This window comes from Phalacrocorax aristotelis, chromosome 5 (genome assembly GCF_949628215.1).
Source record: "Phalacrocorax aristotelis chromosome 5, bGulAri2.1, whole genome shotgun sequence".
NCBI classification, from domain to species: Eukaryota; Metazoa; Chordata; class Aves; order Suliformes; family Phalacrocoracidae; genus Phalacrocorax; species Phalacrocorax aristotelis.
The window spans coordinates 57,765,121-57,791,121 of record NC_134280.1 but is presented as its reverse complement, the minus strand read 5'-3'; the positions used below and the strand labels follow the sequence as shown (position 1 = coordinate 57,791,121).

Sequence of the window (26,001 nt, the reverse complement as noted above, 5' to 3'; positions counted from 1 at the left end):
TAGGATCCAGTTCAGAAATCCCCAGTGTGTCCTAATTTGGCTTGAACTCCTAAATTGAAAGAATTAAATCACCCTTCCAAAATATCTTCCCTTTTCTTTGAGGATTCTGATATACTCTTTAATTCTGGGCTGAGTGAATTCCCATACAGAAAGAAAAACACACTTATGAGATGAGGCTCCTCAGCTGATGTGAATCAGCAGAGCTTCACTGGTGTCAATGAAATCATGCTAGTTTATACATGCTGATTACTTGGCCCTTAACATAACAAGATTTTCCCAGAGCTGTGTGTTTTGACTCTGTTAAATCTTTCAATCCACATATGGATAATATATATGTATTTTACTTATGTACAGATGTTTTAGTCCCTGGGCAGAAACAGTCATTTGGGTCCTGGCAGAATTCCCTCTGTGCTAAAGTTATTCTTTTAAAAGTCATACCAGTTACAGTTTCAGGCACAGCCAGTGGCAAATACAGCAGAGCAACTTTGCTCGGGAACGTGCCACAAACAGAGAGAAAGAGGAAAACCATTTTGCTGGATGATAATTCCCCCTTGGCATCACCACTGTAACAAGCTTGCCATAGACAAATGTGTAATAATTCTGTTGTCCTGAGCCACAACTGGCAATTCTGTGATCATAGCAAACTCTTCTATTTGACTTCGGTGCAGTTGTGGGCTTCCTGACAGACTGAATTAATAAATATTTGTAGGCTTCTCTTCCATTCTTACCAACTACCTTTTATCTAGCATCTAGAGTTTCTGCTGCAGAAGAAGAAATGGTACAAATACCTCAAGGAACTGATTCCTTTTTGGTATCAGTGTTCCCTTGTCTGTGGACAACAAACAGAAGAATAGTCTGGTGAGAAAACAGGCATTCTGCTGCTGTTTTAACCTTAGCCTATGATGCCTTCAGCAACTGGGATCTATTAGGAGAACAAGATTTTCAAGACAAGGTACTTTAAAAATCCCCCCTAAGTTCTTTATTTAGGTACTTATTTGTAAATGGCCTTGTTTCCCAGACTATGAAGTAATAAGCACTCCTCACTGTTTTCACCTGGACCTTCGGGATTAGACCTTCCCTCCCAAGTAGTGTTTTATAAACTCATATGCAGGCACACTCTGTGACCTGAAGAATTTGGGCTTTGTTTGTGTTCTTAACAGTGGAACAAGTCACATTGTCCTTGGACACAACATCAACTAATTTTAACTCCTGGAGAGAATTAAAGCATTATCGACCATTACCCTCAGATAGTGCCTTTTGGGTGTGAGCCCAAATAGAAATGGTCCTTTTCTCTCACAGATCACACAGGAAGCGTATCTCATCTGACTCTCCTCAAAATCCATGGGGGTTCTGTCATTAAGTAAACAGTACGCCCACAATTTCTTATTTGTTATGTATTTCTTATTTGTTCAACCCGAGCTCTGCTTTTGGTGTGTTCCGGATAAACAGAAAGTTCAGGAGGGAACCTGATTCCAGGCTCCAAAGTGTCTTCCATGGATGTAATTCCAACAGCTTCTGATTTACACCAGCCGAAGTTCAGAACTAGGCTCAGCATCCTTGCTCCTGTGTTTCGACTCTGTTCAAGCAATGGACAAATGCAGGAAATAGACTGGAGTGCAGTAAACAGCAGCACTACTGGCCTGTGAATTTTTGCACGCTTTGCTGCTTCCTCATGTTTGTTTGGATTTCACATACTGCCCAGGCAAAATTAATTGCCTGCACATTTCTGAAAATTTAGTCCAATGATGTCTTTTTGTATTTCCTGGACTATGTATGCTTTTGGCTGCCAAAAATAACTCCGAGATACGTTACATGGAAGCTGGGATTATCCGTGGAAAGTAATAGTAGTACCCTCGTGCACGAAGAATGAGCAGGCTGCCAATTGTAATATGTTTAAAGGGTCAACAGAAATCTATAAGTGGTCAAGAAACAAGACAAACATCGGCCACCAGTCTGATGGGAAAAGCAACATCCATTAAGTCCATTAAATTTAACATTGAAATCAATGTTTAAACCACAAGAAGTAATTAGTGTAATTCATATTACAGACCTTTGGATTTTTGAAACCAGGTTTAATTATATTGAAAAAATGACAGCTTCATTTTCCCTCTATGGGTAGGTTACTACCATGTTCCCGATACTTTTATTAGGGCTGGGTGCCGATATCAGGTTTTTAATGACATTAAGCAAAGTAGTATTTCAGCCATTTGAGGAACAATAAATCAGGTTAGATTCTTTTTGAATGGAGACAACACAGATCAAGTGGCTTTTAAATAATTTTCCTTTATCACTGTGAAGTAAAGCTGCTCACTTGAAACTGTAGCCCGTGGAAAAAAAAAAAAAAGTTGTAGACTATAGAGTGATATTTTGATTCCCTGGCTCCCTTGCTCTGCATCAGTGGACAGGAGCTACTCCTAAGCTCTGGAAAGGTATCTCTATAATCCTTTGCCAATACAAATTCCACGTAACTTTTACAAGGTCTTTCATTAGCAGTCTCAGATTTGAAGAAAGATCAAGTGATACTGCATCTTCTGAACTTAAAGCCTTTTAGCGTTGTGGAAGGTGTTGACAAGGATAGTAAACGTGGCCATGAGGATGCACCACAAAATGTTGATTTTCAGAGTATTTTCATTGCTGGTTTTGGGGAAGGTAAAATGTGTATCTTATTTCTATCTTCTTGATGTGCTTCCACATTCTTTACTTGCCTCTTCTTTCTTGAGCCACATTCCTTTGCTTCTTCTGTTTAATTGGGGATCTTTTCTTTATGGGCTAAATTTTTGCAAAGCTAGTAGTAAAGCTCCTAGAAAAACAGTGATGGCTTCTCTTTCAGCTTCCATTAATTAAAAAATACTGTGTGGGTATGCAAATAATTGATGTTAAAATTAGTACGTCTTGCTCTGAGACCGTTCCTGGTTTTACTGTATGTTTTGGGTGGAGCAGGGAGTTTCATATTACCGAGCAATGGGCCTCCTTCCTCGTTATGCACATGCAGAGAAATAGGAATGTAAATGCTCAGCCTGAATTTATAACTGAATGTACTGAAACCATGGGCATGCCCTGACTCTGCTTCTGTGTACCTGCTGAGCAATGCAAAGTGTCTGAGTACAGGAATGCATGACTGAAGATTGTGTAGAAAACCATCATGGAATGGATAACTACTTGGCTTATCTTGGTGTATCATCATTCATTTAAAACAATAACAAAAGTAAAGTTAAAAACACTGAGTTTAGGTAGCTTTAAATTGTTTGAAAATATGATATGAAAACACCATCTTCTCCCTACATCAGAGAAAATGAACTTCAAGAGACACAAAACACATGATACTTCCTCACAGATACAACAAGGCCTTGGACCTGGATCTCACTGTTCCCTTCCCACTGTGGAGGCCCAGGCTATTTACCATTGCAGTCACAGTGATATTTACAGGTTTGTATTCACCCTAGTGCAGGTCAAGGATATGGTGGAGCAGCAAGACCCCAGGAGAATGCTCTGTCAGGTCTTCAAAAGCAAAGATGATGCTGCCAAGTAAGATCCCAGGAAATATAATAGGTATTACTGCAAAGAAGGGTGATGAGCCATATGCAGGAATGGCACCATCGACAAGCCATAGTGATGCTGATGCAGAAGACAAAGGAGAGTGGTGGAACAGTAGAAAGAAGAGGGGGGAGATGTGGTATGATTCAAATGATGGGATCGTTTTGTCTACTCTTTGGGTGAAAAACTTGTTTAAACTGGTAGAGAAGAAAGCTCAGTATCTATGATGGAACACTTCTGAAGTGCTCTGTACCAACAAGTGACTATTATGAAAACAGTAATTCTCTGTACCACTCAGGAACATTTTGCTGACTGTGGGGATTATGAAAGTAGGTACAAAATTTCTTTATAGGGCATGGGAAAAAGTCTGTGTGTTACAAGAAAGAGAGGAGAAGATTCCAGACCTGTACAGAGATTCCTAGCATAGATTACTCCTTGGGCATGTTGATACTGTATGGGTAGATGTACACTCATCCTGCCCATGCTATTCACTTCAAAAAATCCATCTCAGGAGGGATTATTAGCTCAGGCTCGATGCCAATGCAATCACATGGCTTCTGTCAGATTGGAGCGTGGGCAGAACTTGCTCATGGCTGTTTGCAATATGTGGTGTAAACATACCCAAAGAGTAATAGCAGGTGGTAGCAGAGGAGGTAGATAGAAAGGAAGGCTTGGAACAAAAGATGTTAAGCTTCATTTGGTGTATGATGAGCCAAATTCATCATTGGTGTAATGCCCTGAAGTCAGTGGAGTTACAATAATAAAATTAGTCCAAAGAATCATATCCGTCTCTGGCACTCCATGCAATGCCTTTGATGTGCTGAGGTATATGTCATGGCAACATCTTGCCTGCTGAACTCACAACATGATGCCTCCAGGGTGAAACATCGGATAAAAACTCACAATGGCACCAGGAAGTCACGAGCTAAGTTTTAACCATACATTTCAGTCTCAAATCCTGGCACAGTTTTCTTTTCTTCCTGCATATTTGCCCCAAATGGTAACAGTATAATGAAATCTTTGGCCACACATTCAGTGCTCAAAATGGGATTAATTTCTTTCTGTTTGGCTAGTACAAATAACTGCACATGAAGAGTTTATGCATTAGCAGAGGGAGTTATTTTGTCTTGGCAATGAGCTTGTCCAGAGCAATGGAAGCAACTGAGGTAACATGAATATTGTATTTAGCTTTCTCCATCCACAGAAGAAAAGCCAGTGTTTCATTTGGCATTCTCTGCTTCTTTTGCATTGCTTCACAGCTTCAGCTCTGCAACTCCTGAGCAGGCCAAAAACAGTTCTGCTCACCTCACTCCTCCTTCCTAAAAAAAATACCCCAAGAAAAAGCCAACACAAAACCGAGAAATACAAACCAAATATCCTTAAGAACAAAGTACATTCTCCTCTCTTTTTTTCACTATTCCATAAATGCACTCAGCAATTATGGAGCCAAAGAAAAAGCAGGCAAAATTCATACATACTCACACACTGAGACATGGAACAGGACCATTATCCCTTTGGCTTGGTAATGGCCTGCTCAGCACAGGTGGGTAAGCCTAAAACAGCTACCATATATGTTGTCTTTTTCCCTGGCAAAAGTAGCCAGGGGATCTAGGAAGCAGTGGAGTGTTCTCGTACTACCGAGGCCAGGGGAAAGGGCCCAGGTTAACATAGTGGAGCACGTTAGGGACCTATGACAGAAGTCTGTAGAAAGCACTCTTTATGTGAGTTTTGTTGTTTGAGCTACTGTTTGGCTGAGGAAGCTAGAGGCCGGTACCAGAGGTCTGGTACCAGAGAAATGAAAAAATTTTTATTATCATTTTTGCTTCTATTTATAAACTGTCAGCTTACCAGGCAACTCAGGCAGGTTACTGGGCTTTGAAAAAGCACTGGGGTGCAAGAGAACATGTAATTTGCAAGTAATATATCAGACAAAACTAGTCAGTTTTTCTGCTCTTGAAATTTCTCTGAGCAGATCAGACTTTGGTTCTGTGTTGGCTTTTTGTTCAATAGTATTTTAAAAGTTTTTTCCTGGTTTTTACAACCCTACTGGAAAGCAATTGGATACAAGTAGCCCACACTCAGTATTCATGATTTGAGCTGCATCACCTCACCACAATTGGGCAGATGGGTTACGTGTTTGGATGAGCAAGAAAGCAAGTGCTTCTGGCTCAAATGTCACCCCTGAATTTCAAATTCCTTTTCCACTAACACCCACCATACGTGAGACTTCAAAATGCACTTTGTGAAATTTATCATTGTTCTGGTTTGTATTGGAGTTTCATGGAGTGATCCCAGAGAAGACAGGGCCCAGTATACCCAGTTAAGGTATAGACATAATATAGATCTTAATAGATGCAGTTCTTTCCCCTTTGAGTTTACAACTGAGACAGGTAAGGAGGAAGAAATGGAAGCACAAAGAGGTAAAAGGACTTGGTCAAAGTCACATCTGTATTAGTACAACTTGATCACTTGAATGTTCATGGCAAGTAAATATGAAAGGAGAGCAGTCGGCCAAAGTAAATTCACTTTAAAACCTGAATGAAAATAATCGATAGTATTCACCCACTGTGTCCCAGATGCCTGAATCAATTTGATAACAGTTTGTTCACTTTTTTTAGTTATTTGTAAAGAAGTGGCTTGATTGCCAGTGTGCCTAATTCCAGACATATGCCAATTCCCTAATCGTAATGGAGCTGCACTATTGCATGCCAAAACTGAGGCAGATACTCAGCTCTTTCCTGCTAGATTTTCCCCAGAAGATCTGCAGTCAAATCCCTGTTTAACAACTACCAGACAAACATATGCGCTGCTTCGTGGATCTACTTTCTATTCAGGGTAAACATGTAACAGTAGCTTGGTTCCCGAACCAAGGGTTACAGCCCTTTGTCCAAGCACACACTTCAGTCTGCCTGCATGTAGCATGCAAATTCATTGGTACTTGGGTGTGTGGGAGGCACCTGGGAAGTTTTCCCCTTCTAGGAGGGTGGTCTGCTCCTAGTCTCTCTCCCAGGAGCTGGCTTCATCAGCCAATTGCCTGCTGGAGGAGACTACATGAGGGCTGAGCCCAGCAGAAACTCTCGGGGCACAAAAGATCACTTCCTATGGAAACTACAAGGCTGGTGCTTCTGGTCTGTCAGCCCAGACTGACTCCCAGGCGCAGCAGCTGGGCAGATGTGAGAGGCACAGAAAGCGTTTACAGAGAAACGGTCACAGATTTTCCACTGAACACTGCCACGGCCATCCTGTATCCTGCATCCATGGTGCCTCGCTGTAGCAGACACCAAGCTGCGGGGCTGAGACCCAAAAGACTCTTACGGCAATCGCATCATTCCCCAGCTGACACACTGGTATCAGTTGAGTACAGGTACCTCAAAAAGCAGTGGGGCCTCTTTGCAGTAGGTGATGATTTGGCCCATTCCACATAATCTATCTTTCTTTCTTTTTATTCTTTTTTTCTTCTTTTAGCAAATGCTATATATTACCTTCAGGTGAATAGGTGCTGTTTATTTTTATTTATTTCCTATTACTTAGATTATGTTTACCTTTGAGACAATTGGTTCTGCTTACAGCTTGGCTGAAGTTTTCAAAATAAGCAGTCTATTTCAGTCATCTTTTTCCCCAAAGCAACAAGAAATTGAATGTATTTTGGAGTACTGAGTATTTGTGGGACAAATACACCTTTCTGCAAGGTATCTGTCCTTAGTCTACCAGCTGAGTGTTGCAAAAATCTCCAGAGAATACAATATTGTGAATTCATGATTGTAGATAATTTGGTCCGAAACATTAGCCATCAGATATTTCCTGCATTTAGTCACTACCTGCAGAATTGCTGTTCATTAGGTCTTTGCAAATTCATATTCCTTTGCCCATCTTTCTAGATTTACATCAATCCCATAGTGGTGTTTTTCCATCCTCTTTGAAAATTAAGTCACCATGTCAGTGATTCATGTGGAAAATAACAACACATGCATTTCATCCTCTTTTGGCTGGCTTGCTCAGGTAAACGACTACGCTTTGCTGAAAGCAAACAAAACCATGAAGGTCTGGACTAATGCTATTGCAGAAAAGGGACAGTTTTGGTACTGAAAGTCCTGGGAAAGAATACACCATAGCCTCAATAGTAGAAACTTGCTATGCTACATATTTGACTTGCACGGACATCTTTATTAATTAAAAGTTCAAAGGCAAGTGTTTCTTTCTATTCTCTGTCTTCTGCTCTGTGCAGGGCATGAATAACCTATTCCTTGCTTCAATCACTTTTGTAACTACTGCTGCTATTACTGTTTCTTGTAAGAAATTGTGGAATTGCGTTTTGAATATGTACCACATAATTAAAGGGTATAAAATGCTGTCACTATAAGCATCTTCCCTCTTAAATGTGCATGGTCATAAAATATTAAGGGAAGCTAGATCAATCTATTAAAGATATTCATATACAAAAGGTTTTGGTTTTTTTTTCTTTGTAGGTCACAGGAATTTATAAAAGAACTTGCTACATATTATAGAGCTGTGAGCTGTATGACCAAGTTATACCCCAGTGGACATGACAAAATTATGCTCATCAAGTTACTGGCACACAACTGAATCTTTACATAGAAGAGTAAAACTTGGTGCTAAATAATGCCTAAAAGGAAATATAAAGCACCTTGTCTCCTTCAAATGGCATCCTTCCAGGAAATAAAAAAAAATTCAATATGTTATAGTAGCTTATGATCTCATTTAAGTGATTCAACACAACAAAATTTCAATGACAACATTTCTTTTTTCTGTGTCTGCTGACTTGTCTTTTCTCTCTGAATGGCAGTATTAGGTTTGGAATTTTTTTTCTTCTTTTCCTTAGGACCATGTTGTGGAAGGCAGTTTGTCCTGAGGAAGAAGCACATGGTGCGTTAAACTATTTGAGATTAACAGAGGCCAAGGAATTTATGAATGCCATGGACTATATAGTTCCAGTCTGGGGAGGGGAAAGACCTATGCCATATTAAGGTAGCTAGTCTAACCCCCAGGGCTCATGTGGGGTTGTTTCCTACTGTAGACATCTGTGTTTTTTATCTAGTCTATCTTATGTTAATTTTTCACAAAAAAAAAAGGTTGTACCTTTTCTCTTAAATTACCTTGTAGCTACCGTATACAGGAAGTGTAGATGGCTTGTACTTCCCGGTCATAAATTTTCATGTCTGTCAGAATGAGATTATTGCTTTGGCCTCCAGAAGATGTTATACTTATTTACATTTGAGTTAAGCACTCATCATCACCTCCTTATGATTTCACTGCAGAAAGAAGGCGGTGGCAGTGAGCAGATAAATCACAAAAGACACACTTCATCTGCCTGATCTCTGGTCTCACTTCTGCCCTTAGAAATAGTGCAATAGTTCAAGTTTATAGCCTTTGTGGATTAGAAAATCACCCTTATGTTGCTGAAAAGAGAAAATGTCCATAAACAGTGTTATTGACAGTTATTACTGTTGTATCACTGAGGACCGGCGCTCATTGTGCTAAGTGCTGTGTAAATGTATTTAAGAGGGCTTCCCTGCTATAAACAGCAATATTTTTGTTAGTAGAAGGTCTTGTTATTCCTATGACCCTTTGCTGTATTTCACAGCTCGAATAGCACATGGGTAGTCTTGCCTTTGTAGCAATCGGAAGAATCGACTTTAAAGACAGGCATATTTTTGTCATGTGAGTACTTTGTATCTTCTGTCTCCACCACGTCTGGAGTTTTGCTATCTTTACTACAGGGGCAATTTACCACACTCCACATTTTCAAAAACTAACCGCCTGAAGAAAACAGAGTGAAGAAACCTAAATAGATCAAAACAAAAATTTGAGGTTGTCTTATTTTGAAAACAAAGTATTTGGATTTATAGCTTTTGATCTTTTAGAATAAGTGCAGGGTCAAATTAGTCTGTTGACTGACTGACTTAGAAGGCACTATAGAAACACTGGGATCAGCAGATGCCTATAACGATATTCTAATCAGAAAAAAAATTCTTTACTCTTTCTGTAGTTTTAGTCTAGCGATGCAGAATGCCCCTAACCAACGTATGGCTATTTGAATACTTAAGGGCAAAAAGGCGCTGTAAGTATTCTAGAAAGATGGTGCTGGGAAGGCCCAAAAGATCAGGTGTATTTTCTATCCTTGTTTTTTTTTACTGGAACGTATTTTCTTTCTCCCCTTCCTTTCTTACATAACAGTTCTATTAGACATTACAAACTACTCTGTCTTTGGTTTGGTAACAGCATTGCTCATGCCTTGATCCATTCATGGTCCCGGGCTCCTTTCAGTCTTTTGCAGCAATGCTACAGCCTGGCCAATTATTTTATTGTGTTGATGCATCTTTTTCTTTCCCCTTTGATCAACTCTAATCTCACAACAGTCTTCAGACTTTCTTTGGTGCATCCTCTTCAAAATGGAGAGTTCATAACTTGGTCAGCATCACTAAGAAAGGTGAGTATGGAGTGAGTGGAGTACTAGTTTGTGCTCAGGAGCCTCCTTGCCCTTAACAGAAAGAATCTGTCACATTTGCTCAAATTTAATCAGCTTTTAATGGCCTTATTTATTAGTTGCTAAGCTATTTACTTCTGGAAAGCTAGAAAAGGTAGCTTATATTGTAAGATGTTATTATTATGTGGTTAGGCACAACTTCAGAATGTCTGAATTTGTATCTTGCTCTTTTTGGTGGATTAGGACTGCAAGACACTTATTCAGTAATATCTGGGTTTAAGAAGTGGGAGTCTGGATGAGATTTCTGGCTCTAGAGCAGATTTTCTGAGTGCCCTTGGGTGACTCAGTTGCATTGTCTCTATTTCAGCTCTCTCTCTGCCAGACTGATGTAATATTGCATGCCTAATATAGGTGCTGAGGAAATAAATTAATGGATGTCTGTGAAGCATGCAGATCATTGATGTGCGGATCAGTACTTCTGAGAGACACCAGCAGAAAGCTTCTTGAGAACAGATGTTGACTTGCCAGGTGGAAGAGTGAGAAAACTGTCCAAAAAGTGGACAGGAGGCTGGTAAAAGGAAGCAGGAGAGAGTCTGGAAAAATTAGGGCTGATATAACAAAAGACATTCATGAGTTGTTATGGAAACTATAAGAAATCTGAAGTTTGGATGTTCCTTTCAAGCTTAGAGCTCTCAATCCCACCAAAGTTGAGTAGGAGAAGTCTAAAGGAAGATGCCCTGCAAGTCACTCAGGCACACAGAAAAATCTATACATATATATCTATATTAAATAAGTCCTTAAAAATGCACACAAACATAATCCAATTAAAAACTACATTGTAATCTCTCCTGTATGAATTATAGTACCTATACAATAACTGCAAAGAATTCTGCAGGGAATGTGAGAATGTAAGTACCTATTCAGATTGGAAGCCATAAAAAAGGAACCTCTAATGACAAGTGGATCCAAAAATTTTTGGAAATAAGTAAAATAAGAAAGGGAGCAGAGGGAGTGAATTACATAAGGAATGGAAAATCCTGAACCCATGCTGGCCCGAAAGAAGAAAGAAAGAGCTCCTTTTAGTAAAAACACTCCTAAATTAGACCTTTGTCTGACCAATTCAATAAGAAAAGAACGGGGAATAAGGAAAGTCATTCAAACGTATTCATCAAGTTGCCAGAGAAATGCTTATTAAAGAAACCCTCATCTTGATTCCTTTTTTTGGGGAGGAGGGAAAAGGATAAGGAAGGGAAAGACTTCTTTTTATTTAACATTAATTCTTCAGAGGCATTCTTCCTATTATTCCTTCTATTTTGACTTGCTGCATTTGAAAAATATGTTGTCTTTTAAATAGATTTATTCCTTTTAACAGCATTTGACATCTTTTGTCAGAAGTTCCTTCATTTTTCCAGTTTATTTCTTTAACATGTATTTGTTTAAGTGGCTTCCACTGTATTAATTGATGTGTTTGTGTCTGTTCAGAGCAAATGCATTCTCCTCACAGGGATTTTAACAGGCATTTGTTTAAGTGGGTTTTGCTTTTCTGTGTCTATTTCTGCTTGTTTTTCTGGTAGAGAAGGAGACATTACTAACATGCAGCCGACATAATGAGTCCCATTAACTCCCAATTCAGCTTGCTTTTTGACCACCTCTCTTTTAATGACTGTACTTTTCTTGACTGCAAAGTTTGGGGAATAGGAAAACTGTTCGCTCTGCTGGATTTTAATACATGTTTACATCCTTCTTTGCAGAACAGCACCACCTCTCAATTAATGTTACTCTTAGCCTTAAAGGAGCACTTGTTAATAAATAAATAAATGTGAGCCTGTGTATGTATTGGAAAAGTGTGGTGTGAACTAGAATTTTTACAAAGGCTGCAGAGCATTTTTAGAGACTAAGCAGAATTTGTGTTCTAATATTTTAAAGCTTTTCCATTGATCTCCTGTTAACTGAGAAGCAAGAATTAACCTCAATGACAGTGCTAGTAGCTCTGCAGTCTATTTTGGCCTGTTCTTTAAGTAAAAAGAGCAACCTAGATGAGAATTTTGTGCTTCACTGGATATTGAAAGATGAGGCAATAAACTGCTAAACTTGAGTAATCACACACTCCCAGAGGAATGCCTCAAATGGGGTTGGTCAAAAACCTTGAAATTCTAGCCTTCTGCACACTGCCTGGGCTTTAACATTTGATGAGAGTCATTATAGTGGGGGACTGAATACAAGTGTCTTCTGATTACAGACCTTCCATTAAAAGTTCCCACCAGTGTGCCTTTCCATAGAGAAGCATCAATGGGATTAAAATCTCAATTCACCCAGTCAATTCTCCAGTAACACGATTTCATTAGAGGCAGGCAGGGAGGAAAATGGACTAGAAAGCACTGAAACAGCTGGTGTATAAATTATAAAGTGTACTTTCTACTAAGTGAACACACCTTCCGCTCAGCCACATTACTAATTAATGTGTAGGGTAGCCGATTTTATGTAAATTGTATTCTTCCTCTCTCCTGTGCTTTGGTTAACAACAGGTTCTTCTAAATCTTGGAAAAAGAAAGATTATGCAAAGCTATCATCATATGAAAATAACGTATTAACATACTGCCTGTGAACTGTATCCAATCAGTTCCTTTTCACTGGCGTGTGTACAAAACAATTAAAATCAAATTTATATTGCACTTGTTTAATATATTCTGGCATTAATATAATCAATGAACAAGTGTTAAAAAGTCTTACAGGCCTATTCTGCTTTAAAATGATATGTTTGTTCTCAGGGTTAGCGGATATTTTCAGCTTCTTTAAAAGGACACTAGAAAAGTTCTAGCCATACGAATGTGGCTCCAGCAGCCATCGGTTCATGTGGAGTCTGCCTTATTTTAATGGCGGCCTGTTGTGTTAATTCTTTATGTAGCATCTTTACTCCTGGACTCTGTCAGCTGTTCTCCACGTTACCTGCAGCATATTTGTTTTTAACTATTGGATGTTGCTGAATAATTGCTCATAAAGGTTACGAGACCGCTGAATTATCTGGATGACCTGCAGGATGGTTGTGCTACCAGCTGTTCTGGTGTCAGGCAGACACACACCCGCACACCCAAGAGCGGGCTTTGTTTGCATGCCTGCCAAGTCCCAGTATTTCACCTAGAGCTGTCTCACATGCCATGAGTATATCCTTATTTTCCACATTTCAAACTCTGTGGCTACGTTTTCCCTGTCTATTTTCCTTGCTGCTTTCGGTGTAGTCTCACGTGAGATCAGCTAGGAAGAACTGAGATATTTTGTCGCTGCTCTCAGTGGAGCAGGCTAGATGATCTCAGAAACCAGCAGATTGGTAGAAGGCAGTAAAACAGTTTTGTCAGTCACAAGGCTGGAATGTCTATCAAGAGGTTACTTATTCTGTCCTCCACTATATCTGCATCTCCCCAGGAACAGTCTCCTTTCAAGAACCTCCACCAACACGGACTCCGCATCTCCTCAGGCAGTCTTTCTCAGTGCTTTGCTAGCTCTGCTGTTGTTCCTTAACATCTCTAGCTACAGGTAGGCCCACTTCTTGTCCTGTTCACTAAGGACACAGAAGAGATTACTCTCTCCATTGAACCTGCCTTTTACTTATTTTGAGAGCCTATCCTCCCTCAGACACATACACAAATAGACTAATGCGAGTGCCTAGCCAAGAAGATTCTTGAAACCATGATCATGAATCTGCAAATTATTTTTTTCCCTCTCCCATGGCAGTGCTGGCCCTGCCTACAAAGACACATCCCTCTGAGGAGACCAGAAGAGAACATATTTCCTAGGATAAATAAATAAGCGAGATTCTTACAGCAGTTCTGAGCCTTTTTCTAAATCAAAACTACTCTTTATGCCAAGAGGCAACTGAAAATAGAGATTTTGTATGCACATGTGCATGAGCAGGGTAGCCTTGCAGAGTCCTAGTGTGTTACAACCCTGCAACCTACTCTTGCTTTTATCACAAGAATTCTATTTCTTTAATTTAGTGTTGAATCTTATGATTTTGTAAATGAAAGGGCAAGGGTCTGTGCATGCTCCCTCCTTCACCTCTGCACTTGTACAGAATTAATTTCTGTGGTGCCCTTCCAGATCTGGGAAATGTGCTGTTGAAGTCAGTGAGCATGCTGCTAGGCTAGAGGCCATAGAACTGAGTCCATAAAATCCTCTCTGCAGCATATGGATTCTTTACAGTACAGGGAGGGAAACTGTGTCAGAGACAGTTTGGCCACTGACAACTAAGCTGAGACCATAAGCTCGCTTCAGTTTGGACCAGAGGATAGTAATAAACCATGGATGTAATGTCAGTGCCTTTCCATTAAGTGACCCCATGTCAACCTTATTTACAACTTCCTAACAATGGATACAGCCAGATGGCCTACGTGATTGGCATAATTCCATTTTGAAATTGCAGATTTGAATTCTTGAAAGGATAAATGGTTGTGCATTTAAATATCCAACCTGTTAGGAGAGAAACTGTAGGATACTTCTAGGTTATGGGGTGTGTGATAAAAACAAGCCACCTGGAAAAGCATGGACTGGGAATTTGGTACCAAAACTCATTACCAAAAATCGGTTTTTGGACTTGCACCACTTTTTTTTCCTCCTCAGCCTTTGGCAGCAAAGCTATGAAATGAAGGTGGGTGAGGAATGTAAAAGAGAGGAAAAACATGAGGATTCATCAATACTAGGATATCTTCATCAATGTCATAGACAGTGAGATCAAGTGCACCGTCAGCAATTTTGCAGATGACACCAAGCTGAGTGGTGCAGTTGACATGCCAGAGGGATGGGATGTCACCCAGAGGGACCTGGACAAGCTGGAGAGGTGGGCCTGTGAGAACCTCATGAGGTTCAACATGGCCAAGTGCAAGGTCCTGCACCTGGGTAAGGGCAACCCCCTGTATCAAGACAGGCTGAGGGACGAAGGGATTGAGAGCAGCCCTGCGGAGAAGGACTTGGGGGTACTGGTGCATGAGAAGCTGGACATGAGCCAACAAAGTGCACTCACAGCCCAGAAAGCCAATCGTGTTCTGGGCTACATCAAAAGAAGCATGGCCAGCAGGTTGAGGGAGGTGATTCTGCCCCTCTGCTCTGCTCTGGTGAGACCCCACCTGCAGTGCTGCACCCAGAGCTGGAGTCCTCAGCACAGGGAGGACATGGACCTGTTGGAGCAGGTCCAGAGGAGGGCCACAAAAATGATGCAAGGGCTGGAGCACCTCTCTGTGGGGACGGGCTGGGAGAGTTGGTGGTGTTCAGCCTGGAGAAGAGAAAGCTTCAGGGACACCTTATTGCAGCTTTTCAGTGCTTAAAGGGGGCTTATAAGAAAGATGACGACAGACTTTTTAATAGGGCCTGTAGCGATAGGACATGGGTAATGATTTTAAACTGAAAGAGGGTGGATTCAGACTAGATGTAAGGAAGAAATGTTTTACAATGAGAGTGGTGAAACACTGGACCAGGTTGCCCAGAGAGGTGGTAGATGCCCCATCCCTGGAAACATTCAAGGTCAGGTTGGACGGGGCTCTGAGCAACCTGATCTAGCTGAAGATGTCCCTGCTCACTGCTGAGGGGTTGGACTAGATGACCTCTAAAGGTCCCTTCCAACCTAAACCATTCTATGGTTCATTGCTAAATACTTTTTTTTCTGTCCCTCATTTCCCATAAAATGATTGGGAGTGCAGCCAAGTCAAGCAGCTGACTGATGGTGTACCTCATACTAAGCACTAGGTCAGACCTGTTGCAACTTTTTCCTCCTTGATGGTGTTGATGGCATAAGTGGTGTCTGCAGACTGGCCCTCAGCCATGAGGCTGAGGGCAGGATCATCAGAAGTTGTTTATAGGAAGAGCATAGGAAGAGAGGAGGTGCAAATTCCGCCCTTGGTTACAGTGGTAGAAGCCCATTAACTGGGGCCACTTTAGTGTCAGTAGGAACTGCACGTAGCCAAGGGCATCACTACACAGAGGCACAAATTACAGTAGTTATCTCCCCTGATTGCTCAGCACTTGAGGCAAATGTTCTCTATCTCACTCCCTTCAGTCTCTGTCAGAGCCTTCTATGCTGGCTGATGGACAGATTGGTGCCACTCTCTCCAAGTCTGCCAGGACGTGGTAGTGCTGTCATGGTGCTCTATCTACTTGCTAAAGTAAAGAGGACAGACGCAGCACACTGGTACCCAGGTTTGTTTTCCCGCTTATGGCATCAGACCTGATGCTCTGCTATCCTTTCAGAAATACTTTGCTGAAGAACCATGGCCAAATAGCGTCTGTCAGAGTAGCAGAAGGGATAGGCTGACCTGGGTCCTCTGCCTTCTAGGACCAGCGACAAAAATTCTACAGCCCTCAAGGGTGAACGAAAAAACTCTTGGAAGCCTCTGAAAGTGATCTCCCAAATGGCTAAACAGGGCTTAACAATGGCTTGTCTGTTCATTTGCTGTGTGGCTCTTTTGGGAGGGGATATGTGTATGGAAAAATAAGTTGTAATTATGATTTTTCTAGGCAGCTCAAAATATAGTTAGAAAGGATAAATGAAGCTTCTTTTTCTTTGGGTGGTGTTATTAGGAAGGTTGAAAGCTGACAAGTAGGTTCCTCAGTGATTTGGGGGTTGCACATCTTCAATCAAGGAGATTCTTGCATTCCTACAATTTTTACAGTGTTTTTTACAGGTGCTTTTTTGTTCGTGTACTATTTCTATCAGTGTTTGCTGGATTAATGGGAAATTATCCCATTCATCTCCAGTGGATACTGCATAGGACTCAAAATGAGAAACATGTCCATAAAGTTTGTTAGGATTCAATATGTATTTTTTTTGTGATAACGAAAATGAAAAAGATTATTGTAGTTACATTTTAATTACATTAATTGAATATCCACACTGTGTAGGACCTAGAATATCTCTAGCATGATGTAAGACAGCAAAAGAATGGGATTAGAGCAGACATGAAGAAAAGATCTCAGGCCTAAATAGTGATACAGAGAGGATAACCAATCATAACAAAACCAAACTGAAATGGTTGAAGTTGTCTGGCTTTAGGGTATATTTAGTTTCTTAGCACAAATTGCCTGTAATAGATTTTAATTTCTGCATGCGTTCTGTAATTATTTTGTTTCGATGTAACTGTGAAATTGAGTGTTTTGCTTCTGCTGTTATCAGGTCACTTCTGAAAATAAAGTGTATCTCAGAGAATAGCAATATTATTATTATTCAAAGGCTACATGTTGGGCAATTATGCAAACACTGTCTTACTGTCAGTCAGTAAAAACCTTTCCCAGAATACCTGTGACCCTTGAATTAATTAGACTTCTCATCTCCTCCTTTGAATCACACCTTACAAGGGGGCCACCTCCTGTCCAAACCCACGCCAAAAGTCCCCCACCACTGTACATCCAGGTCACTTTGCCACGCAGCTGTCCAGCTGAATGGTGCTCTGCAATGAACAGCGTTGCTCCTCTAATTACTGTGTACAAGCTTATGTGTGTACAGTTCTGCAAACTTTATATTCTGTTATAGCAAAAGTCAACTAAGTAACTGATATTGCAAAAAGTGTGAAATTTACTGTATGCAGCATTCCTTCCCCGAAGGAAGTACAGTTTCTGTGGCCTAACCTCAGAGACATCAGAGACTTACTTCCCATTTCCATCATGGCTGGACGTTTAGCAGCATAGTTTATATGAAAGCAGCTGGAGGAAAACGGCCTGGTGGAAAAAAAATACAAAATGTAATGTTACTAGATTTAAACAAGACTGATTTTTTTTCCTCCTTAAGTACTCTTAATGGAAATAAATAGATTATCTTATCAGATCTGTATATTTCTGCAGAAATATACTGTTGGGAAGAGGCTGCAAAAATTCTGGCCACCATGTAAATCCCACACTGAAGACTCACTTGGGAAGAAGGAAAGACACTAAATTTTGTGCTGGCCCTCCAAGTGAAGGTGAGTGTTGTCCTACGTACGCACTAGTGAGAGCAAAGCTAAATGATGCCCAAATTTCATTGCAGAAGCAAACCACTGTTATATCAGTCAAAGCCTTCTTGTTTTTTATGAAGGTGGAGACCTTTTCTGCCTTTGTCTATTCTTACTTCTTGGTAAACAGGCATGTATAAAAATGGAAGGGGTGGCATTAAAATCCTCTGTCTTTTTGCCCCCCCCGGCTACACCCTGTGTGTGAGGTACTCAAAGGGCAAGTGTGTCCCACAGCGAGGAGGAATGTGCAGCGTTCTACAAATGGCTTTGAACCAGCCGCACATCACACAACAACCCTGCTGAGCCACTGGATCTAGGTACTCTTGCTGGGACAAGTTCATCCACGACTGTATGGGGAACTGCTTAATTGAGCCTCATTACTTCAATTTCCTACTGACACTGTGCACCCTGTGAGGTGCTGCTCAGGCATGCGTCAGGGGCAGGGGGTTGAGCAGCTGCCGTTTCTTACATAGAAGCAGTAGATGATGAGCAATAACAGTGCCCTAACCCAGCACTATTGTCTCCATGGTTGGTACCGCTTATGAGGGGGAGCAAGCTGCTAATTTAACCCCCTTAGACAGGACGATGCACCCACATTGGCCATTGCAGTCTTCTCCTCTACTGGGCCTTTTGCTGTAGAGGATGGAGCACTCCTGACAAACTGCCACTGGCAGGTACTACCTTCATGTCTTTTGGATCTCTGGTAATGCATATGTTTGTGCCCTTTTTAAGAAGGGTTCATGCTTGGAAGCATCTCAATCAAAATCTCTCAAAGAGCAGTACTTCCTTACTTTAACAGGTAGCATGAGCCATCTATTTTTTCCTTATACAGGTTGTGTAACCTGCACCTCCAAGGTCAGTCAAGCATCCCTCCAAAGCCTCCAGCTCCAAATCTGTTCCTTCAAGCGCACAAGCTCACAGGTAGACACAGCCTTCCTGTTCATCCCTGGTTCTGTGGAAGTCCTGAATCCCTGCTGAGAGCTTTGTTTCTATGAATAGTCTTACTTCCTTACAGACATTCTTCCAGTTCTTTGATTGATGTTTTGTCCTCAGTTTTCATTGTTAAAGGGGACCCATTATGTACTTTTGCTCCAATGGGTAAATATGCAGTATCTGCCTCTTACTGTCAGTGTTTCCAGAGTACCACAAAAGCTGTTAGAGGAATTAATCACTTTTTTATTTCCACGGGACAGTGGACAACATGTGAGAGAGAACTTAGGCAATGATATCCGTTATTATCACCCTTCTGAAACTCACCACTGCTGAGTGAAAATGAGCTTTGTGAAGGTAATCAATCGCTGGTCACCACATGCGTTCCCTCGGTATAACATTAAGGGTAAAACTCATCACTTTGAACAGCATCAACACAGTCTTGTGTAACACCAATTCTCACTCACCCACTTCTGCAGGGGAGATGAAAGAGGTATCTATTTACCCAGGATACTCTGGCTTTGCATTTCACCACTCCCAGTGCAAGTAATGACTTGCTGGACAACCATCAGACCAGCCAGACAAGGACTTTCTGTGCTGCAAGGTGGCATAGAGCTATTGTAGCTCTGCACATTGAGTGAGAAGTCAGATAAATTATAACACCCAGCATCACAGCAGTAAAAATGACAAAAATAAATACCATAGTATTACAGAGAGTTCCTTCCTTTGCTGCCGGCTTTAGTTAGGTAGTATGCAGTCAATTCATAGAATAAGAAATTATTTCAGAACACCTATTATACCAGAATGTTGTGTTAGCCCCCCAAACCCCTACATAAGTTCCCCCAGAGGGTGTTTTAGAATTGGTGAGGGATAAATTCAGCTAAATGGTGGTGTCCGTTCTGTTAGACCCTACCCATTGAGCATTTGGCAACCCAGAGACAAAAGGTATGAAAGGGCTAAGCTTGTGAGCAGAGGTTTCTTGTTTGGCAGCACCTGAGAGCAGAGCTAAGCTGGTCAAGGCATTTCAGTCTGGGTCTGTTTTCTCTGCTTATGTCTAAGTAAAGGTGCTCAGGTGATTTTCATGGCACAGGCTTTGCGGGCATGCAGTTGCTGCATCCTGTCACTGGAGACTAAGAAGCAGTGGCAGGTCATCACAAAGAGAATTAGCTCATGTATTTTGACAGGTGAAGCTAAATAAAATGAAATAACTTGACACAAAATGAAGCCAAGATGCAACAAAGTAGACTTGTAGGAATATCAGGTTACCAGAGGGGAAAAAAAATGAGGATGAGAAATGTATATACAAATAAATAGCTAAAGATAGATAGGCAGATAGGTATTTTTATAAAACTGTTTCTACCTCAGTAGTTGGACTAGCTCAGGGTTCCTTGTCTCTTGGCCTACTGGAGTAAGGCAATGCTACTATCACAGCAAGCACTTCCACTTCCTAACGCAAAGTAAGGGGACTCTTTGTGACTGCTCTTCACTAAGGGAAGAAAAAGAAATGCTGTATGGGGCACAAAAGCAACAGTGGATTTCTTAGCATATGGTCTTTTCCAGTGTGAGCACAGACAGCTTTCTGCTCTACGGAAACAAGGGAGAGCTTTGCACCTAGTATTACCAAGTGGATAGAGATATTCTTGACACTGTGTTGCTGGAAAAAATATAGACAGGCAAAGGAGAAAAATTATCCAAAATTACAGCAAAGAAATGCCTAACCTTTGCATTAGAAAAAGAAAAAATTATAAACTACGCAGGCAGTGTGGAAGGCAACAGTGGGGTTTTCTCATTAAAGATGCTGACAACATAAAAGTAGAAAAGGTGACATGTCAATAAACTGTAGCTGGTCACAGCAGTGTATAGCTGGTCTGAGGATCACTCTTGTGATCCTTGGGAACAGTGTACAGATGCGTGACAGTACCCAGCCTGATTAGGTTGTACAAGCCTGCAAGCCTCCAGCCAAACAGCCTGCCATTTAGTGGTACACGTCCCTTGGCTGCACACAGCAAACAAGGGCCATCTGTGAGAGAATAGGATCCCCCTCCTGTGCCTGGGCAGTGGCAGTGACACCGCCCGGGGACTCTGCCGGACCACAGGCTGGCACGCAGTCAGCTCCAGGGGGGGCAAGGGGTTATAGCACTAGAGGCAACTGAGAGATTTGGCTTTGAGACCTTGATATCCAGAGCCACAGGAGTTTGCCTGAAGAAGCACAGTCTCATGTGTCAGTGGCACCGAGATGTACAGGGAATGGGCTCTCCAGTATTAGAGTAGGTAGGGGAGTACATGTTGCTGAGGCAGCTGAAGAGATTATGGGAAAATGAAAAGAGAGTTTACTGTTGTATGTGTTTAGACAGGTAGAAGTGTGATTTGGAGACCTGGGCAGAGGACTTATAATATGAATAGGTTTGTTTCCTTTCAGAGGGTGTTTTTTAATCTGTTTTGTTCTGAAAATACTGTGTATTAAGCACTTTGTTGTTATGCCTATTGTTTAGACTTTGTTATGCATGCATATGAAAAAATCCACTTGTAATCTACTTTACTTGGATGAATTGTTATCTGACGTTAACAGGAAATGTAGGCAGAGTCCTGCAGGAGTCATCCTTTGCTGTAAGTGTGCAGTCTTATTAATCACTTTAAAATGTTTCATGGGTCTCAGAGTTGCCAAGATCTCTTTCAAATCGGAACTGAGTGCGAAGCAATGAAGTAAGAAGGTCCACTTGATTTCGGAGAGAGTCTAAAGTAAGAACTCTAGCAACTGCAACCTGCTCTAGTAGTCTCATTTCAGGCCCACGGACTGCGCAGGTTTCTGGCCAAGAAACTGCCAAAATGCCACAAAAGGGCCATTTTCATTTGGAATTTGCCACAACAATGTGCCTGGCACCAAAAATGGTGGTGCGATGGGAGGTGAGGAATGAGTCCAAAGCCAGGTGCTGTGACACCTTATCCCCCACCCACCATGGACATGTGGCTCTTCTGTGTTGTTCACACAGGTGGCCCTGACCGCAATGCTCCAGCCCTGCTTGCCATCCTTCCTGGCTGGGAGCTGCTTGCAACAGCCCCTTGCCCAGTAGCTTTTCCTGACAGCACGTTTCTAACAGCAGCACAGAATTCAGGATTGGAGCTGTGGGCCAGTTTGCAAGTGGGGAGAGCAGAGACCTGTGGGAATGCAACACTGGTAGCAAAAGGAGTGGGTGCAAGTCAGGAGGTCGTCTTCCTCTGTGGCCTGGAGGGGGAAGGTGGCTCTGACCCAGGCTTACCAAAGTGAAGGCTTGTGGAAATGGGTCATCTCAAGGATAAAGTAATGATCCAGTTTTTGCCTACAGTTGACTAAATTCATACCTCTGTGTGTGATCAAATTTGAGCTATTGCTGGCCAGATTGTATAGTAATGTGGAGATAGGAAAAGAGGCATTTCTATCAGCCAGGATAAACTAATATTAGAAGAGATTTTAGAAATAACATTACTGTGGAATTTGCCTGACACAAACTTCAGTCTCACCCTGATGCGGAGACACAAGGCACTGTGTAGCTTCAGAGAAATAAACAACCAACTGCCTTTAAACCCATTCAGCATGAAAGGACTTAGCTATTCTTCCCTGAACAACTAGACATTGAAAAAAGGATGATGACAAGATAAAGTATTAGAAAACTATCCTCTTTCAGGACTTGTTGTCACAGCTTGACTCAGCTATGAGGGAAGTACCCTTGATATTCTTTCTGTGTTCAAATGCTTTAGACATTTATCAGAGATATTGATGGGGAATACTTATGAGTCAGGTGGAAGTTCCTACTTAGCTTGCCTCAAACTTTAGGCCAACAGTCTTTGCAACTCTGTTCTTGCAATCCAGCCAGCACAGGTCTTGTTCCTAACACAAAGGTCTACCCTGCCATTGCATCTATATGCAGATTGGTAAACCAGAGAAGTGAAAAGCAAATGAATTTCAGATTTAACCTGACTTCCGCTCTGTTATGTAAGGGTTATGTAAGGCTCACTTTGCAGTGTGTCCATCACATCTATTTGAGCAGAAAATTAATGGTTAATTTCCCAGCTATTCTTATAAATAAGCCTTTTTTTTTTTAACAGAATTGTAAATCTTGCAGCAAAATGAAAAGCAAGAAAATAAAGAAGTATTAGGTCCACATTTTCAGATGCTCTAAGTGAGCTTTTGCTGTGTGGGAGCCATAGAAACACACAGGCTTTTCTTCCTCACCAACAGAGCTATTCAGCCGGAAGCTAGGCTGATTTCAAACCAGTTTTTGCCAAAGACTGCTGGTACCTCCAACCGAGATCTGCTGGAGGGTGCAGGCTTAATTATAAAGTATCTTCCCTACAGCTGCAGAACACTGATCCTGATTCACCAGCGTCCAGTGCCTTTGTTTGGTTACAGAAACAAGTTTTTGGATATTTCAGTTAATCAACCCTGATCTAAGCCATACGATGGACATACAGTAGTCTTGGAATACATTTTATGCTCTTAATGTGGAATAGTAGGACACCTTTTCTTTTTGCCGTAGCTGTCTACAAGCCTGTCAGCCAGTGCAGCAGTGAGTTCAGCTCAACACTGTGTTGCAGTTTTAACAGGACATGAGGTCTCAACAAACCACACGTATAAATTGTGTAAAGCAGGAAGTGATTTTTCTTCCAAGGAAAGAACATTGCATGGTAACAGTCACCTAGTATGTTCCTTCCAGTAGCACCGTGTTGTCAACACAGACACGTTTTTGTTCCTAGTTGCATTGATTGGTTACTTTGCTGGACAGTGGTTTCACCTAAATCAGTGGCTTCGGGGAAAGTTGCACTGGCCTCTTGGTGAAGAGTGAAAGGCAGGTTGTACTCTCTGTTAGCCAGGATCCAACTATTCATTCTTCAGTAGTGAAACAGTACCCATCTCTCATTCAGTCGACAGCCATTACCTGCAGACATTCCAGTTTTGTATGAATTGTAAGGTCTGTGGCCCTGAAAGTGTATTTCAACATTTGGAAAAGACTTAAGCCTAAATTAAGCAACACAGTGAAAGGATTTAGTTTTTCCAGAAATCCCTGTGACTTCTATAACATCCCTGCCTTTACTGCTTAGACAAAAATAGCTTTTTTAAGTTGAGGAACTCCTTGAGACTTGAACGTGACTGAGCTGAGGAGAAAAAGAACATTCTTTTTTCCAGAGGTTTTTCAGGATTCTTTCCTTGTTCTGTTACCGTAAGTGCTGAACAAATCATTGTCATATATATTTTGTTTAGTGCACTATAGATGTGTCACAAGTCTAAATAAAATCTGAAACCACTGCTTTTATATTATTTCTAATACTTACCATAAAAGAACACAGTATCATAAATGAAAGAAAGTGATTTGATCTTAAAGTTCTTCAGGTCAAGCCCCAGGCAAGGGGGCCCTGAATCATTTGGAAATTTTGAATGAAAACAGAGGACAGGTATTTATTCTTTAGAAAAATAATTCCAGCTCTCCCATGATCTTAGGCACTGTGAGCATTATTAAGGAGAATGAACTTTGGTAAGCAAGTAGCAGAATAGAACACAGACACAGTTTTTTGCAAAACTACCCTGGAATTACATGAAAAGCTTAAAATCTGTACACCAGAATTGCTTTCTCCCCTGCAATGCACATTGTAGTTTTCAAACTTAAGTAAGTTATGAGAAACCTCAACCCAAGGTAGGAGAACCCTCTTTTGCAAACCTAAGACCTCGTGTATTTGTATGAAAAACTTTTTACAGTACTCTGCAATATCAAGAGGTTTTAAGTTTCTCTAGTACAACCAAGAGGATGATAGCTTCTTCTCTCCACTCATTTACATTTAGGGATGACTGTGGTTTTAATGAAGCAGTATATTCCAAATACTAATGGATCTTAAATTGCTTATTCTTACCAAGAGGTACTCCAAATAGCACATTTGCCTCAAGTGATATAAAGTGATGAGTTAATTCATGTGCTTGTGTCAATTGCTTCAAGATACTGAAGAATTAGCTGCATTACTGATGATGTTTTTTTTCTTTACATGTGCACAGGGAAGTGCATAGGAATGGAGATCAATTTAACCTCTGCTGCACAGAGGAGGGGAGAAATCTGGTGGATGTCCTACAGATGTCATTGACAAGGTTAATAAGGTATTCCTCTTTGCATTCTTTCTATTCCTTGTACTTACGTTTGAGGTACTTAAGCTTTCTAGAGTAGTCTGTGGCAGCAAAATTTCTGACCACAGTGAATCAACAAAGAAGTGCATATCTTCAGCACAGCCACATCAAATGGAGCTTGAAAATTCCTCCTAGTGACCTGCACCAAAGCAGCGCTCAAGTTGCTCCAAGGACCTCTTCTCCATTTGGACTCTCAAACCCACCTGCACCATGTCCCGCAAAAGCCTGCAAGAAAAACACAGGGACAAATGCACACCCCTGATATCTCAAAATTCCCTGGAGATCAAGGGCCAGAGCACAGTGTGATTCCCCAGCCTCAGGGTTCCTCTGAAGTAGCACAGAGCAACAGGTGGTGGCTGTTAATGTGCTGAATGTGGCTTCCCTCTGTGTCCGGCCATGGAAAACAAAGCGAGCAAGCGGATCCATGCCAACACTTCGTGAGCATGGAGCTTACACAATTGTGCTCCACCCACATGCCTCACATGGGAATTTTCTCCCTCACCAGCTGGGTTAAGATCACAAGATGGAAAGAAGGGGAGGGGAAAAAAAAAAAAAAGAGCTGGAGTTGTTTTCTTTCCATTGTGGCTCCCGAGCTGAAAGTTCCTTTGCAACAGAATAATAGAATAAAGATGAGATGGAACACTGCTGATGGCTCAAAATCTGGCACCAAAGTTTATTTTTCCTAAGCAGTCTGAGCCTGAACAGTCTTGTCAGACAATGTCAACAGAGGTGAAAAAAATGATGAAAATCATAGAATATAGTTGGGCTCAAAAATGAATAAATGCACCAGACAAGGTAAGTATATGGCCATTAAAAATGGCATAACCCTGACTGGAAACTGAACACCCTCATATGTATTTCATACTCTCAAAGGCTTATCATGCCAGCTGTATTTTTGAATGAGCTAAGTGTCTACTTGTATGAAATGAATGCGAGTAGGCACACATAAGCTTTCTCATCAGTGTCCATACTCATAGCCA

General features: G+C 41.3%; 1 long non-coding RNA gene across 2 annotated transcripts in view; it reads left to right on the top strand.

Moving 5' to 3' along the window:
• The window catches only part of LOC142057875 (uncharacterized), a 137,518-nt gene that overhangs the window by 110,998 nt on the left and 519 nt on the right, over positions 1 to 26,001 (top strand). For both annotated transcript variants that reach the window (XR_012660794.1, XR_012660795.1), the window contains exons 6-8: positions 17,801 to 17,916; positions 18,779 to 18,867; positions 24,896 to 24,994. This is a non-coding gene — a long non-coding RNA (uncharacterized LOC142057875). The remainder of the gene's footprint in view (positions 1 to 17,800; positions 17,917 to 18,778; positions 18,868 to 24,895; positions 24,995 to 26,001) is intronic.